Source organism: Meriones unguiculatus, chromosome 19, assembly GCF_030254825.1.
Source record: "Meriones unguiculatus strain TT.TT164.6M chromosome 19, Bangor_MerUng_6.1, whole genome shotgun sequence".
In the NCBI taxonomy this organism is placed as follows: domain Eukaryota; kingdom Metazoa; phylum Chordata; class Mammalia; order Rodentia; family Muridae; genus Meriones; species Meriones unguiculatus.
The window spans coordinates 33,224,453-33,239,991 of NC_083366.1; the positions used below are offsets into that span (position 1 = coordinate 33,224,453).

General features: G+C 45.1%; 1 protein-coding gene across 2 annotated transcripts in view; it reads left to right on the forward strand.

Annotated features, from left to right (window-relative positions):
• Positions 1 to 15,539, forward strand: part of Gli3 (GLI family zinc finger 3) — a 271,582-nt gene that overhangs the window by 121,967 nt on the left and 134,076 nt on the right. The gene's annotated exons all lie outside the window — the stretch shown is intronic.

Sequence of the window (15,539 nt, forward strand, 5' to 3'; positions counted from 1 at the left end):
TTATTTCGCTTTTTTGAAATAGAGTCTCATATCAGCCTGGGCTCACATTTGTTGTGGACATTTCTGGTTTGTGATATGTAAACAAATTTTTGTTAAAATTTCAAGTTGGAGATTTTATTTTGTCCACGCCTGTTAAAGCGTCTCGTGCTGAGCGTGGTCTCTGCCAGGTGGGATGAGTTGAATTCTGAGGACTTTGAGGGGTATAAATACGACAGCCCAGAGGAAGAAGGCGCAGCTGCTTGTTCGCCCTGCTGCTGCATTTGGTGTTTGCTCATTTGCTGGTTACCTGGACTTCTGGATTTCTGCATGATTGATATTGGTATTGCCCCCAAAAGAATCCCAGCAGGAAGTCTCGGGGAGAACTCCGCCCCCTGTCCCCACTAACCACCTTTCCCTTTTACCTGGTGTTGAGGGGTTGGAAGGGAGGTAGAAGCATTCAATAACCCTAAATAAAGTAGGATTGTTAAAAAAAAAAACCAAGGTCAACATACATTCATTATGGAGTCAAGCATCCTGGCCTTGAACTCTTGATCCTCCTGTCTCTCCTTGCAGAGCACTGGAGTTAATAGCAGTAGATGCTCAAGCCCAGCTTGAGGCCATTCTTTTAAAGTAACTTTGACTGTATGAACATTCATCCTTTTTTTCCTATTTTTTACTCATTTTTGCCTCTGTTTAGGCGTCATAAGTATAGGTTTTTAGCCAGTATTTGGAGGTCTTTACTGCAAATGGTTCCCAAAGAATGAACTTTTCCTTCCTTTCAGCAGCAAAGCAGATCCAAAACCCACAAGGGAAACCCCACTTACCTGCGTAGAAGGCTTACCAAAAGACAAGGCCGGGGTCCGTCCATGCACATGGGTCTAAAACCGTACTGTGTGTGTGTGGGGAGGATTTTCCAGCTTTACTTGTGACCTCAGAGGTGGCAGCCTGAGGGACACTGAGAAGCTTAAGGTTATCAGCCAAGATGGAGTTTTGCTGGAGCTGTTGAAGTAGGAAGCAACAGAGCCCCGGCCCTGTCGGAGCTGAGCACCTGTGAGCATGCTTGGCCACTGGACAATGCTGTTGTTATTGTTTTATTTATTTATTTATTTATTTATTTATTTATTTAGAAACAGCATCTGTCTGTGTAGCCTTGTCTGTCCTGGAACTCACTTGTAGACCAGGCCTCCCAAGTGTTATTTCTTAAAGTGCAGATAGCAGACTTACATTACACACTTGGCAATTTGGAGACTAGCCTGTATGAGTGAGGCACGTGGTAGAGAGGCCTGCTCCTTCCATAGCTCAGTAGTATAGTTTTTCCCTACCTGCCTGGCAGCTCCCCCCTCTGTCTGAGTCTGCTGCTAAACCTTTCAGGCTGTTTGGCTGAAAACTAACATTAGGACCTAGAAAAGGCTCGGCACTGAGGAATATACTGAGAATTTGATTTCCCCTGTGGTGTGTCTCGGTTCCTTGCATGAGCTCATGCAACTTGGCCGTGACCTCATACCTTGCTCATTAAATTTAGCCTGTGCGACTCCTGACGGAACGTACTCAGACATGATGAGGTGAAGCCGCCTCTGTGTGCGGAAAACTCATTTCAATCCAACAGATGCCTGCTGAGAGCTGGGTTCTCCTGAGCAGGCCTGTTGCTAGACACATAGGGCCCTGTAAGGACTCTGGCCTTTCAGGCCATTTACTTCTGCTGCTTGCAGATGAGGAAACAAGAAAGTCCTATCTTTCACTGGACATAGATTTCCTGAAGTTTTCTGCCGTGTCTTTGCTTTTTTTTTTTTTTAATCTACAACTATTTAAGTATGTATAATCTAAAAAAATTTAGTGATTTTTTTTTCCCTTTTCTCATTGTCTTTGCATACCTCTGCACTCTTCATATCAGGATTCTTGTTGGTGTTTTTTTTCTTTTTTCTTTTTTCTCTTAGTATGGAGTTGTGCTTTCCTTCATAGTGAGGAGTTAAATTTGTGCTTCCCAGAAATGTGATTCTTTCGGGGGGGGGGGGAAGGTTTTTTTTTTTTTTTTGAGGCACAGAACGGGGAACAGACTAAAATAAGAAACCACTCAGAGTGTGATTGTCATTCTACGATAAGATGACTAAGTCCCAAACCATTCTACCAGCTGAGGACCAAGTAATCGGATATGGGAGCTATTCTCATTCAAACCTCCATAGGTATTTAAATGGGGCTTCTGGAGGCAGGGGAGATCTGCACAAATATTTAATCTATCTTAGTCTCATAACTTGAGTATTTCCCCGCATCCATCCATTTTCAAACACCTGAAAGCAGTGAACTTTGGTATTTTGAGGTGTATGTTTATTAAATGTTGGTTTCAATGGAAGGTACTAGAAATGAAGTATGAGCAAAGCTCAAGGTGCCAGCTGTCAGGTCATGCCTAAGCAGGGCATGGGTTTCAAAGGATGCTAGGTAATGAGTATGTCCAGGTAATTTCTACGCGACCCGTGTCGCCTCTTCCTACATCTGTTTCTGATGAGGATGTAGTGTCAGTTGACCAAGGAGCCAAGTTGAAGATTTCACTGAATGTGATACAGTCTTCATGCGTGTCCTGATTGTTTGCCACCACTTTACTAGGAAGTGGTTTATCCCTTCACGCAGATTTCATACATAACCTTATATACATGATACACGCCATCCCCCCCCACCCCCCGCCATGCATAGTACTTATTCACAAGATATTATAGTGAACATCGAAAGAAAAATCTGTCAGAGTTTGTTGGGATCTCCCAGAGGTCCACGTGTCAAAGGCTCAGTCAGCATCCCGTGAGGCTGATGGGGACGGTGAAACCTTCAAGCAACGGGGCCTAGTGACAGGAAGTCAGATCCCTGGAAGATACTTACGTCATGCCTCCTTTTCATGTTTTGGCTCCTTGCTGCCTTCAGGTGACTAAGCTGAGTTCTATGCGGTCCGTCAACACTGGGCCACAACCATCGGCCAACCAACCATGGACTGAGACTTCCCAAATGGAGAGTCATGATGAGTCTTTTTAAAAATCAGTGTCGCTCTGGTATTTGTTACGTCAGCGGGAGGTTGACGAACGCTGAGCTGAAAGTTAGGCCGGTATCGCACAGTGTGTTTGGTGGTGCTCTCTCTTTACGCCACTTACAGCGTTACTTAGGACTAGGGCATTCTTCATCAAGCTGTAGTGCTTTGCTTGTACTTCTTGGCATCTTTCGTCTTTGAGGCTTGACGGGTGCATCTCCAGCCCTGGCTGATTTTGGATAAGGTACTTAGCCTTTGTGCCCCAGTCCACAATTTAAGAAATGAAGGTTCGTATGCCTTTGTCATTAAGATGTTAAAAGGACCCTGCGAGATCGCGTGTGGAGTGCGGCGCTTGGCCAGAGTGTAATTGCTGAAAAGCGAACTTGCCGAGATGCCCCCCAATTATCTTGCAGAACCAATTATCTTGGTTCCCCAGTTACCATATTGAGCCGCTATCAGAACTTGGATCAAAGCCCCATCTTCTGGCTCCTAGCTCTGCTTCTATCTTAATAGGATACATTTGATCTCTGAGTCATTTCAGTGGATAAATTGGAGATTAGAAAAGAAGTTCAGTTATTTATGGCATTACAGAAGGGTTTAAGAACATGCCTACAAATTTTTAATACGGTAGCCCCAAAAGGTAGGACTTAATTCTTCTCTTAAGCCCACACTTAAAATAACTTACTTCTCGCAAATAGGAGGGCAGAGGCAATGGGTTATCATGGCCTCCATCAATGGGACTTGCTAGGGTGATGCTCTTGGGATTGTCTGAAATTCTACAGGGGCCAGTATCTGTGAAAGCCCAGAAACGGGAGCACTGGCCTGGGCGGAAGTGAAACATAGCTGTTTCTGCTGTTGCTACCTCCTTGCTCAAGGTGCAGGTTGTTGGGTATGCCTGGCCCCTGTTAGGGCTAGGTGCTCTAGCTGCCTAGCAGAGGGAGGGAGGGAGGGACATGCTGTGTTGATCAGTCCTTTATAGAGCCTGAGTATAGTAGTATAGAAGTAATTCTGCAGAGTGTGCAGCAAGTGCTGTGCGAAGAGGGCATACTTCACACCCACACCCTAAAACAACAACAGAGTGCCCACCACACATTTTTTTCTCAGGTATTCTGAGAATTTTCATGTCCTTGCTTGTAAATATGCATTATTAATTCTGCCACCAAGAGAGGGTTATGTGGCCTCGTCTCCATTAGTTCCAATGTACAGTGGCCTTCACAGAACAGGCTGTGAGGAAGCCCAGGACTATATGCTTACTAGGTCTTTGATAACAAAGTGCCACTAACAGGGTCACTTTAAAAATAGACAGTTGTTTCCTTTTACTATAGTATTCAAGCCCATGGTCAAGGTCATGTTCATCATCTCTCTGAAACTCCTAGACAGGCCCTTTCACCTCTTCCAGCTTCTAGCAGCTCCAGGTGTTCCCTGGCTTGTGGTAGTATAGCTCTGTTCTCTGTTTACTTTCTCTGTAGCCCACCATCCAGATCTACTTCTTCTGTTAAATATTGAGTCGTTGAATTGTTGACACAGAAAATGGACTTGAATGACTTTAAAGGACATAATCGCTCAGTTTGCGTTATGGGGCAGTGTGAAGCCTTGACTTATTTTTTGTATTTCCTAATACCACCTTTTAGCCTTAAACTAATTAAACATGCCAAAACTGTTACTAGAACAATTGGTTTCTCCGAAATTAGCAATTTGCAGAAATTACTGTGGATAATTTGGACACAGGCTGCCTTAGTCCAACTAAGTTCTATAAAGAACCTTAGACTTGGTGAATTTTACACAGTGGAACTTTCTTTGGATCATGATTCTGCACCCCAAGAGGCCTGTGGTCAAGGAACTAAATATAACAAGGCCCTTCTGCATCAAATGTAAAGAAGGTTAAGAGCAGATGTGAGAGAGAGCACAAGATGGGGCTGAACTCAGGATACTGAACCCACTCTGTCATGAAGACTTTATTGTGCAGCTATTGGTATAATCCCCTGCATGAAGGTAGTACTCTAGTAGTTCTTAATGATCCTACTTGTAAACACTATTGCTTTGGCTGCTTGGTTTCAGTGTTGAATTTTGGAGGACCTTCAGACAGTACAAGGAGCCTGAAAGCTTTGAGAATAACTTTGTATCCCCTGCGGACTGATGTTGCTGCTCTTTTGTCAGCACCGATTTTCCTGGGTAGAGAGATACACAGTATCCCAGCAGATGCAACCGGGAGAATGTCCATAGCTCATCTCTTTAATGAGTATCTCAGAGTCTTCTGTGGCTTTTCCTCCTCTTTATGTCCAGCTCTGTTGTCCCAACCTTAAAGCAGGTAAGAAGCTGAATAGAAAGTGCACTGCTTGTGGTACTTGTCATCCATCCTGTTTGTATCCAGACAAGAAGAGAGTTTGATGCTGCTTCCATGGCATGCACACTGTCAGTTTGGAATTTCTGTAGGAATAGCCTGCCCATCCCATTCTGTAGGGAAATTGGGGGCACTTTGAAATTAAGCAAAAGGTAACACTAAAATTGAAGGATGCTGACACTGTGGCTCAGTGGACGAGAGTTTGCCCAGGGTCCTGAGTTCAGCCCATGGACCAGTAAACATGATCATGAATGAGCATCATGATGGCTCTGTAATACAGGGTAGACGCCATCAGTTGATGCAGTGCCTTCCAGTTTACAGAACGCTTTTAAGCACATGGCAACGTGTCATTCGGTTTGACTCCCGATTTGAACCGGGCATTTATGTCAGATTTTATATCTAAAAATGAGGATGTTCAGAAAAATGGAATCACTTTACTAGGCCATCCTGGGGCCTGACTGACTCCCTTAGAGCCCTTTGCTGTGGGTTCCATGGCATGAAAAAGAGCAGCATGGACTCTGGACCCTCCCCAGGTCTGCAGCAAAGAGTTTAATTTGAAAATCGGCTGAGTATGGTTAAAATTAGTTTCCTTTTCCACTTTTTGTGCACCTATCTTTTTCTTCTTTTCTGATGCCTGTACAACGTGGCTGTGTCCCTTCTGCTAACAGAAGGGTGCAGTGGAAAATATGGGTGCTTTAGGGCTCTGAGGTTCCAGGATTAGATCTTTCTTCTTCCAGGGATCAGCCCTGAGACTCTGGGCCCGTTGCTCACCCTATCTGAGCACAAATATCTTCTGTCCCAGAAAGGTCCTATCTCATGAGTCCTTCTTTGGCTGTGAGATTTGAAGGGTTCAATAAGTGATTTTCATTTCCGTACATGTCTGGTACAGGTCGCCATAACACCAACAGCTAGAGGTACGCTGGAAGGACATGGAAGCATCGGCTCTGAGACTGAAAGGTTGCCCTGAGAGGCATAAGGGTACTCTTGTCAAGATGGAGGGAGTGACACGATAATCTTTAAAAGGTTAATTTTTCTTCTCCAGATGTGTTGCAAAATTTAGATTAGAGAGTAAAAGCTTTCCATATAATGTCCAAGAGCTGAGGCTCAGGCCATGACCCCGGACATAAAGACCCCGGTGGCATGTAATGATTCTGGCAGAGGAGGGGGCCGTAGTGGCTTCTCCTACCACCTGCCCTTCTCCTACCCCCGCTCCGCTTGCTTACATAAGCCCACCCTGCCTGGGGTCCAATGCCCGCTGGCTTTCATGTCACACATCTCCCACTCAGGCCTCTCCATCTTCCAGGGAGAGAAACTGTCTGAAAGAGGGTGGCTGTGACAGATGCTGTGGGAATTCTGAGTTTGGGATAATGAGCTGTCATATGTCATTTCACTTAAACACAATAATACAAATATTTTGATCAAACATTTTCTCCAGCTGTTGAGCGAAAGCAATAAAAGCAGCGGGAGTGCCAGCGAGTTTGCTCCTTCGTCTCTACACTTTACCCCTTCAAAGCTGTTGCCTATTAACTCTTTCTGCCTCTGTCTTGCCTTCTTGCTCCTTTTCCTGCCTCCTCAGAATTTTTACACCACGCTCAAACAGAGAGTGTAAATAAAGAAACCGGTTAAGGATGGAAGGGGTGAAACAGAGCACAGCTTTATTAGGGCTCCCTTCCCTTGGGCTAGCTTCAGCAGCTGTAGGTCTGTTCTCTCTGGCCCTTTTCAGTCAGCTCTCAGTCCCACCACAGCTTCCACCTCCCAGCCCTGGGTGTAAACCTGAGCTATGTCCTCCTATGATGCACCCGGCAGTTAGGCTGCGGTCTTTGAGATGTCTTCCGGACTTGCATCTGCTTAGATGTCAGTCCTGGATTCCTCCCAGCTCCTTGCCCCCTATTTTTAGACTCATGTCGTGGATGTAAACATGTTTTTGTTTTGATCCCAGATACAGGATACAGGACTTACTCAGATTGTCCACAGCAGCAAACTAATTTGCCTGGTGCAGGCTCTGAGTAGGGGACTTTTGCCAGCTGCAGAGTTTAGATCTGAGGATTCTGGAGAGGGAATAAATGCCAGTGCCCAGGGAGTGTTAGGGAGCTCCCAGAAAGAAGCTGGCTGCTGGTGCTTCCCCCCTGCTGCTCCTGATTGCTTTTGATACAGTTGGATGAGAAGTTGGAGATATCCTGAAGTGATGATTGGACTTGCCCCAAGGAACCCGAGGACCCTAACCAACAGGAAGTAGCTAAAGAGAACTATGCTCCACTTTCTCTCCTCCCTGGTGTCCCGGTGTTGGAAGGAATTGGGGTGGAGTTGGGAGGAAGAGGCATTAAGAAACGTAAATAAAATAGTTTTTTTTTTTTTTAAGTAAGCCAACACACCCTCTTTTGGAGGGCAAACTTGGCTCTTGAATTCCTGGCCTGGATATGCATCTCTGGAGATGTTTACTTGGTTCTGAGTTAATGTCAGAGACAGTCCCTGTTCCCCCTACTAGGAAACCCACTTGGAGGCTGAGCTGCCATGGGCTACATCTGAGCAGGGGTTCTAGGTTATTTCCATGCATGGTCCTTGGTTGGAGAATCAGTCTCAGAAAAGACCCCTGTGCCCAGTTATATTTGGTCCTTGTGGCGCTCCTGTCCTCTCCAGGTCTTATTAACTCCCCCTTCTTTCATATGATTCTCTGCACTTTGCCCAAGGTTTGGTTAATAGTCTCAGCATCTGCTTTGATACACTGCCAGGTAGAGTCTTTCAGAGGCCCTCTATGGTAGGATCCTGTCCTGTTTCTTGTTTTCTCCTTCTTCCAATGTCCATCCCATTTGTCTTTCTAAGTGAGGATTGATCATCTTACCCCGGGACCTCCTTCTTGTTTAGCTTCTTTAGGTTTACAGATTTTAGTATGTTTATCCTATCTTATAGGTCTAGTATCCACTTATAAGTGAGTATAAACGGTGTGTGTCTTTCTGCTTCTGGGATACCTCACTCAGGATGATCTTTTCTAGATCCCACCATTTGCCTGCAAAATTCATGATTTCGTTGTTTTTAATTGCTGAGTAAAGGATCTTCACCAACCCTATATCTGACAGAGGGCTAATATCCATAATATATAATGATCTAAAGAAGTTAAACAGCAACAAATCAAGTAATCCAATTAAAACAATGGGGTATGGAGCTAAATAGAGAATTCTCTGTAGTGGAATATAGAATGGCAGAGAAACACTTAATGAAATGTTCAACATCCCTAGCCATCAGGGAGATGCAAATCAAAACGACCCTGAGATGTCACCTTACACCCATCAGAATGGCCAGGATCAAAAACTCAAGTGACACCACATGCTAGAGAGGTTGTGGAGAATTGGAAACCCTCCTCCACTGCTGTTGGGAATGTAAACTTGTACAATCACTTTGGAAATAAATCTGGTGCTTTCTCAGACATTTAGGAATAGTGCTACCTCAAGACCCAGCTATACCACTCCTAGGTATGTATCCAAAATATGCTCAAGGACATTAGCTCAACCATGTTGTAGCAGCTTCATTCATAATAGCCAGAAACAGGAAACAACCCAGATGACCCTCAATGGAGAAATAGATACAGAAATTGTGGTATATTTACACAATGGAATACTACTCAGCAATTAAAAACAAGGAAATTGTCAAAACTTTTGGTGACCGGCCAGGAATGATCGTTTACTTTGTGTGGTGACTAATACTGTGTGAGCTGGGCTTCTGGGTGGGATGAAAAGGATAAATGAATCTGAGCAAAGCATTCATCTCTCTCTGCTTACTGACTGCAGATGCAATACAACCAGCGGCCTCACGCTCCTGCTTTCTTTCCACAGCACAGTGAGCTGTACCCTCAAACTGTGAGCCCAAGTAGCCCAGCCCTATCCTCTGTAAGCTGGGTTTGTTAGGCATTTTTGCAGCAGCCAAAAACAAACAAATAAATAACCTGAAACTGATACAGCATGGCTAGTGATTTAACTGTCAGTCAGCTCAATGGTCACCAAAGTTATGACCTCGTGGCTCCTCCATGAAGCCTCTGTGAAGCCTCATGCTGCCCCTGAATTCCAAACTCCCCCTGCCTCCCAGCCCTGCTTCTCTTTGTCTTTTCTAGGAGGGGAGCATGTCCCCGCCCCTTTCTCTTCTACCTGTTTGCTCCATACAGAAGCTCTGCTTCTCTGTGGCCTTTTTGTTCCTTAATAAGATAAAGCAGGGGCGCAACTAGCTTTTGGTGTATTTTGTCCCCAGACCTGAACTTCTTTGAGAACATGGGCCCTTCTTTATGTTTACCTCAGTCTTTGGAAAGGAAAAAGGACACTACTGTTGGCTACAAAGGTTTTTCTTCAAGTTTTCACACAGAAGCACCTCTCTCTAAGATTCCCCACTATTGTGTGTGTGTTTCTTTTGTAGACTTATTACATTAGCATTTAATTACTCTTCATGACAGTATTAAATTTCATGAGTGATTTATAGTTTTAATAGATTCTTGGATCATTTATTGTAGTTGTCGTTTGAGGTTTACCAAATGCTAAGAGCCATGGGTGCTAGAATTACTTATGTCCAGAAGAATTGCAACCTGGGTGAGATCCCAGTTTCAAGTGTGACAGGGAAAACTGCCCCACCGCTCTAACTTTGTTTGATACCACTGCCCACTACTGTGATGTGTGTGGCATTGGCAGCAAGTACATTTGCAGGCTTTAAAAAAATATATTAACGTCTTTTTAATTTTGTCTCTGAGGGCATAAGGGAAGCTTTCGTTTCCTATCAAAGGTAGTTAGACTGACAAGAGCCCACATTCCCTGAACCTTGCTCTTCCCCCTTTGGACTGATGAGCGGATGATGTCAGCTGATGAGCGGATGATGTCAGAGCACGGGCTCTTACTGTTAGGGTGAGCTGTCCCCTTACTGAGTGAGGAATAACAGGCAGAAGTCATCTTGGCCACATGTGCTTGCCAGCCTGTTTGGGTTCAGGAGCACCATTTTCTTTAGAAAAAGAATTTTCTTGCTGAGCTACTCTTGCTTTGTCTGTCTGTTATTTATGTATGAGAGAGAGAGAGAGAGAGAGAGAGAGAGAGAGAAAGAGAGAGAGAGAGGAGGAAGGAAAGAAAGGAAGAGGGGACAGAGGGAGGGGACCAGAGACAGACCAAAGGTCTTAAGTAGAGATCAGAGTAGTACTAGATAGAGTGGGAGTCCCTATCCACCACACTGGGGCTCAGAGTTTAGTCTTCCAGTTTGAGGGTGAGTCTCCTTACCTACTGAGATATCTCACTATCTTACGATTTTGTTCTTTTGCTTTTTTATTTTTATTTTTTATTCTTTTGAGACTGGATCTCATTATGTGCCTCTGGCTAGCTTAGAACTCTCTCTGTATAAGGAACCATCTAGCCTCAAACCCAGAGCTCTGCCTGCCTCAGTCTCCCAGGTTCTTAGATTAAAGGCCCTGTGCTTGTGTTCTCTGAGGCAGTAGAATGTAGCCCATCTGGTTTTTAAAGTTGTGAAGAGTTCCCTGAGTCTGATATCACTAGTTGTGGTTGGTTATCTCCGGAGCTGTTTCTGCTGGGTCTGCCGTCATTCCCCAGAAGCACAGGGATGGAAGAAGTTGTTCACAGGACTTGGGGCTCTGTCTCCCTTGGTAATGAGCCTCCAAGACCAGAGCAGAATACTGAATGTCCTACTGGATTCAGTAGGGGTTGCCTGCTTTCTGGCACAACATCAGCCCTCTGTTGTCTGTTGACTCTGTTCTGTTCTAGGGGCTCTTGAGGAAAAAAAGAATACAGACTAATCCCTGCCTACAAGCTGTCCTTCTGTGTTTTAGTGCACCACATCAGTGTCTTCCCTGTCCTGCTCAGATCCTGTGAACCCACTCCAGGCTCTGTGCTCTTGTCTTTTGGAAAACCTTTGTATTATCTTTAGTGAGCTTTTGCTTATTTTAAGTGGGGTGTAGCAAGAGGATTGCTTTTCACTTTCCTGTGCTCCTAGGTGACTCTTATCAACTCACACAGAATGAACAAACAAACACGTGTGTGTGTGTGTGTGTGTGTGTGTGTGTGTACTCTCACACACTCTTTGGCTCTGCCTTCTATTCTCTGGTGGTGTGGATAATCCTTGAGGGCCCTTGGCCCTTAGGGCAGATAATCTTTTCAGGGTTATCTGTTAATTACCACTGAATGTGTGAAATGTTTGTGAAAAGGCTTTTGAAGCAAGCTCCATGCTCTGCTGCTGCCAGAGCTCCTGCACCGGCTTCCCGGGCAGAGGTTTCACTCTCAGCTTGCTTCCCTTCAAGTGCAGAGGGCATTCTCTTCCTAAACTGTTTGCTTTTCTAATGAAGTGAACTGTTTGTTTGACTCTGTGGTGGAAGGTATTTAACTAGGGACTAAAGTAAACCTCGGAGAGATTCAAATAAGCCATGCATATCTGCTTTGTGAAGGGAAGGCAAATAGTTTGGCCTCCCTCACCTCTAGGAAGAGTCGTTAAGGAACTGTTTAAATAATAAACTGAGCGGAGCAAGCAGATACTACTGCAGCTTGTTCTAGGACTTTTGTGCTAGCCCAGCTGGCTGGCCTGGGAATTACTCTGCTGTGGCCACAAGGGGAGGAGAGAGCAGCTCACTTCCTGCAGTTGGTAATTATGATTTATTTATGTGTACAGGGACTTCGGTTTCATTCAGTGTTGATTGAAACAAGCCCTGCTAGCCCTCAGGATGGCAAGTGAATGGCAGGGCAATACTGTCAGAGATGGCCAAGGTCCTACTTGCTTTGTGAATGTTGTCCTGGCCTCTGGATTGTGTCCTGCTGGCCCAGCTGAGAGTTACAGAACAGGTTAGCTCCCTGATGAATTGTCAGAAGTATTGGCATGATAGCAGAGGAGAATGCGTGGTTCAAATAGAGTCCCCTGTTGGGGATAAAGGCACCAACCCCTGCTTGTCTGGACCTCTGACAGAGAGAGGTATGTGAACTGCAGCAGCATCCCTCCATGACAGAGCTTTCTAGTAGAATCTAGCTTTTGTTTTATCAAGCAGTGAGCAGGGAGGGAAGTGATTGGGAGGGAAGAACAGTTGTACGCACTCCGGGTTCAGTGAGAGATGCTTAGGAAACCTGGGGTCCTCTTTCAGAGATTAAGAATTTCAAGACAGAGACAGCTTGGTCCCCTCTCAGCAAGGAAAGGGTCTCTAAGGGTCACTTAAAAAGCTGATTTTACCCTGATTCTTTATGGAGAACTAAAAGCAGGAGAGAAGACCAACATCTTTGCCTTCGTTTTGTGCCCTTCTACTTTTCATTGGCACAGAGATAAGGGACCACACACCTTGGCAATATTGCTTAATTACAAATACTGGTTGTTCCTGTCCCAACTCGTGCCAATGCCCGCGAGAGTTAGAGGCCGCTGGGCACCTTTATCTACTACTCTCTGCAGTGTGGCGAGGCTGAATAACTACGCTTTTCACCATCACTCATCTGTCTGTAATTCGTGGTCAGGTGGTTGAATCTAGCCTGTGAGAGTGGCCCGGGAGAGAGCATTTCCTCTGATAACTTCACTCAGGTTGCAAGCACAGGACCCCAGCCAGGGAGCCGGCCTTACAATCCAATCAAGCAGCCTTGGACTCCAGGCCAAGTTCTGTCACTTCCTACCCGCTTGAAGAGCACTTGCTGTTCTCTTGGGTTTCTGCTTTCTTGCATGTAAAGCACAGCTATGAACACTCACCTCCCTGAATTGTCATGTTGTGCAAGCAAGCCGACAAAAATTCCTGAAAACTGCCTTAGCACATATGATGCTCAGCAATCGATAGTCATTTATTACCCGTGTGTGTACCTGGATATAATTTTTTTTTTCCCTATGTGGCTGAGCTGAGGACTTGTATGACTGTTTTGAAGCTCAGGAGCCAGAGTTAGGTCCTGGACCCAGAACTTTCTCAGGGATGAAAATTCGGAGAATCCCTTTGTGCCTTAGGATGAGGGAGCACCGAAGAATGGGGAACACCACCACCTGAGTCACCAGACTAATTGCAGACCTGTGGGTATCCATATAAGTGTGTTTCCTGTCTTGGGTACTAGACCCTGCATCTAAATATATATTCGTTCTTTCTTTCTTTCTTTCTTTCTTTCTTTCTTTCTTTCTTTCTTTCTTTCTTTCTTTCTTTCTTCACTTTACATCCCAATGTTGACTCCTCCTTCCTTTCTTCCCAGTCCCATCCTTCTTCCCTCTTCCCTCTGCCCCACTCCCTTACTACACACACACACACACACACACACACACACACACACACAGTCAAATCAGGACTAAGCACATCCTTTTTCACTGAGGCTGGGCAAGGCAGCCCCTCCAAGAGCAACAGTATCTATGTCACAAACAGCCTTTGCTCCCCTTACCAGGGAACCCTCATGAAGACTAAGCTGCCCATCAGCTGCATCTGTCTAGGGGCCTAGGTACAGTCCATGCATGGTCCTTAGTTGGTGTTTCAGTCTCTGTAAACCCCCTGGGCCCAGGTGTACATTCTTTGGGATTTGGGATTTATGGAATTTTTTTTCTCATTATCACTTGGTGCCTATAACTCTTATGGGAAGTAAATAGCAAGGAGTCATGTGGGCTTGAGGTTTTAGATGAAGCAAATATGTTTTGTGACTAGTTATTGCAATCTGTTTATTAGGAACTATGCTTTAAAACTCAGAATATTTCCAGCTGCCCTCTATACAATTGAGAACAGATGGATTATTCTGGCTGGGGCACATCAGTTGAGAGGTACAGAAGCTAGAATTTGGAGAGAGAAAAATTGAGTAGAAAAGGTGACATTTCTAGAGATTCATGCTGAAAAAAATTGATAAATTTGGTGACAAGATGACGGGCAGTTGGCTGTATATGCTGGCATATGCAATCTCAGCACCTAAGAGGTAGAAGCAGGGGATCTCTTTGTGAAGCCAGCCTGGTCTAGATAGAGAGTTCTGGGCCAGCGGAGGCAATATAGTAGGACCCTGTCTTAAACAAACAAAAAGAGATGGCTGCGATCACCGCCCACTGGGTCCATGGATTGCTCTCAGTCATGAAACCTGTGCTTTGTTTCAAATGGGTCAAGGATCTGAGCCTCTAGTTTTAGCATTTAATAATACAAAGAGCTAAGAGTTGTGGGATGCATTCTTGCTCTCTAGAAAAGTGTGTAGACTTCATTCTTTGGACATTGGTAGCTCGCTGAGGAAGTAGGAGGAGAGCAGTCCATTTTTATAAGGTTATGTCTCCATGCAGCAGGACAGAGGAACATTCCTGGCTGAGGCTGCGGGCCCCCAATTGTAATTGTGCATTGAGGTGAAACAGATTGCGATTCAGACTTCAGAAGAAGGCTGGCTTCTTAGGAGCCCATGGAAACAAAGCGATACCATTGGATTTAGATGCCCGTGGACTAATTTATAAAGATGGAGTCCATGAAGTCTGTTTAGAAATCAGGGTTACTTTGGGGAGAGTTACTGGAGATCCCGGAAAGGGAGGTTTGTTTAGATGAGGCAGGTAGCTGCTGGGTCTTGATAAGAGAGAGAGAGGCCTTTGAGAAGAACTAGCCAGCAAGGTTACCCACCCAGTCCCAGCAGGGGATTGGCAGGAAATCTTGTGGCCTCAGAAACCAAAGACCTCTACTACCTGAGAGCTGGTCCAAGGAAGGAGTGCCCCCAGTAGCCCTCAGCTAAATAGTAAGGTTTGTTGATCTCCCCAATGTTTTCACTGCCCCCCTCCTAAAAGCAGAGTCCTTTGAATTTCGTTTGGATTTCATGAGCATTTCAGCTTTTGTTGCATTTAGGAAACAAGGAGAGGAAGTGAAGATGAGGGCCAGCAGTTCCCAGTGGACACTTCTGGTTTGGGAGCCCAGGCAAGATGCCTTATAGATATTCAGGGTCTTTGCCATGGAGCTGGTGCCCTGAGGGGGCAGACTGAAAATGGCGTGGAATTTATTCAGCATTCCACAATTAAACTAAGACTCAAGGTGGGTAGACACACGAAATAGTAACGAAATCTAGCCAAGGAGGGTATGTGTGTGTAACTTAAGAGAGTGAATCGGGTTGGTATCTGTATATTCAGATAAGTGTGGACCAGCTATAAGCTAGACATGGGTCTGGCGAAGTTGCTCTTACGTAGAAAGAATTTCAGAATCCCTTAGATGATAACATCTGCTGTAAGCCCACATGGCCGACATCTTTGAAGATGCCTGCAGAATGTGCGACTAGAGGCTGCCTCAGGACCGCAGGGGAA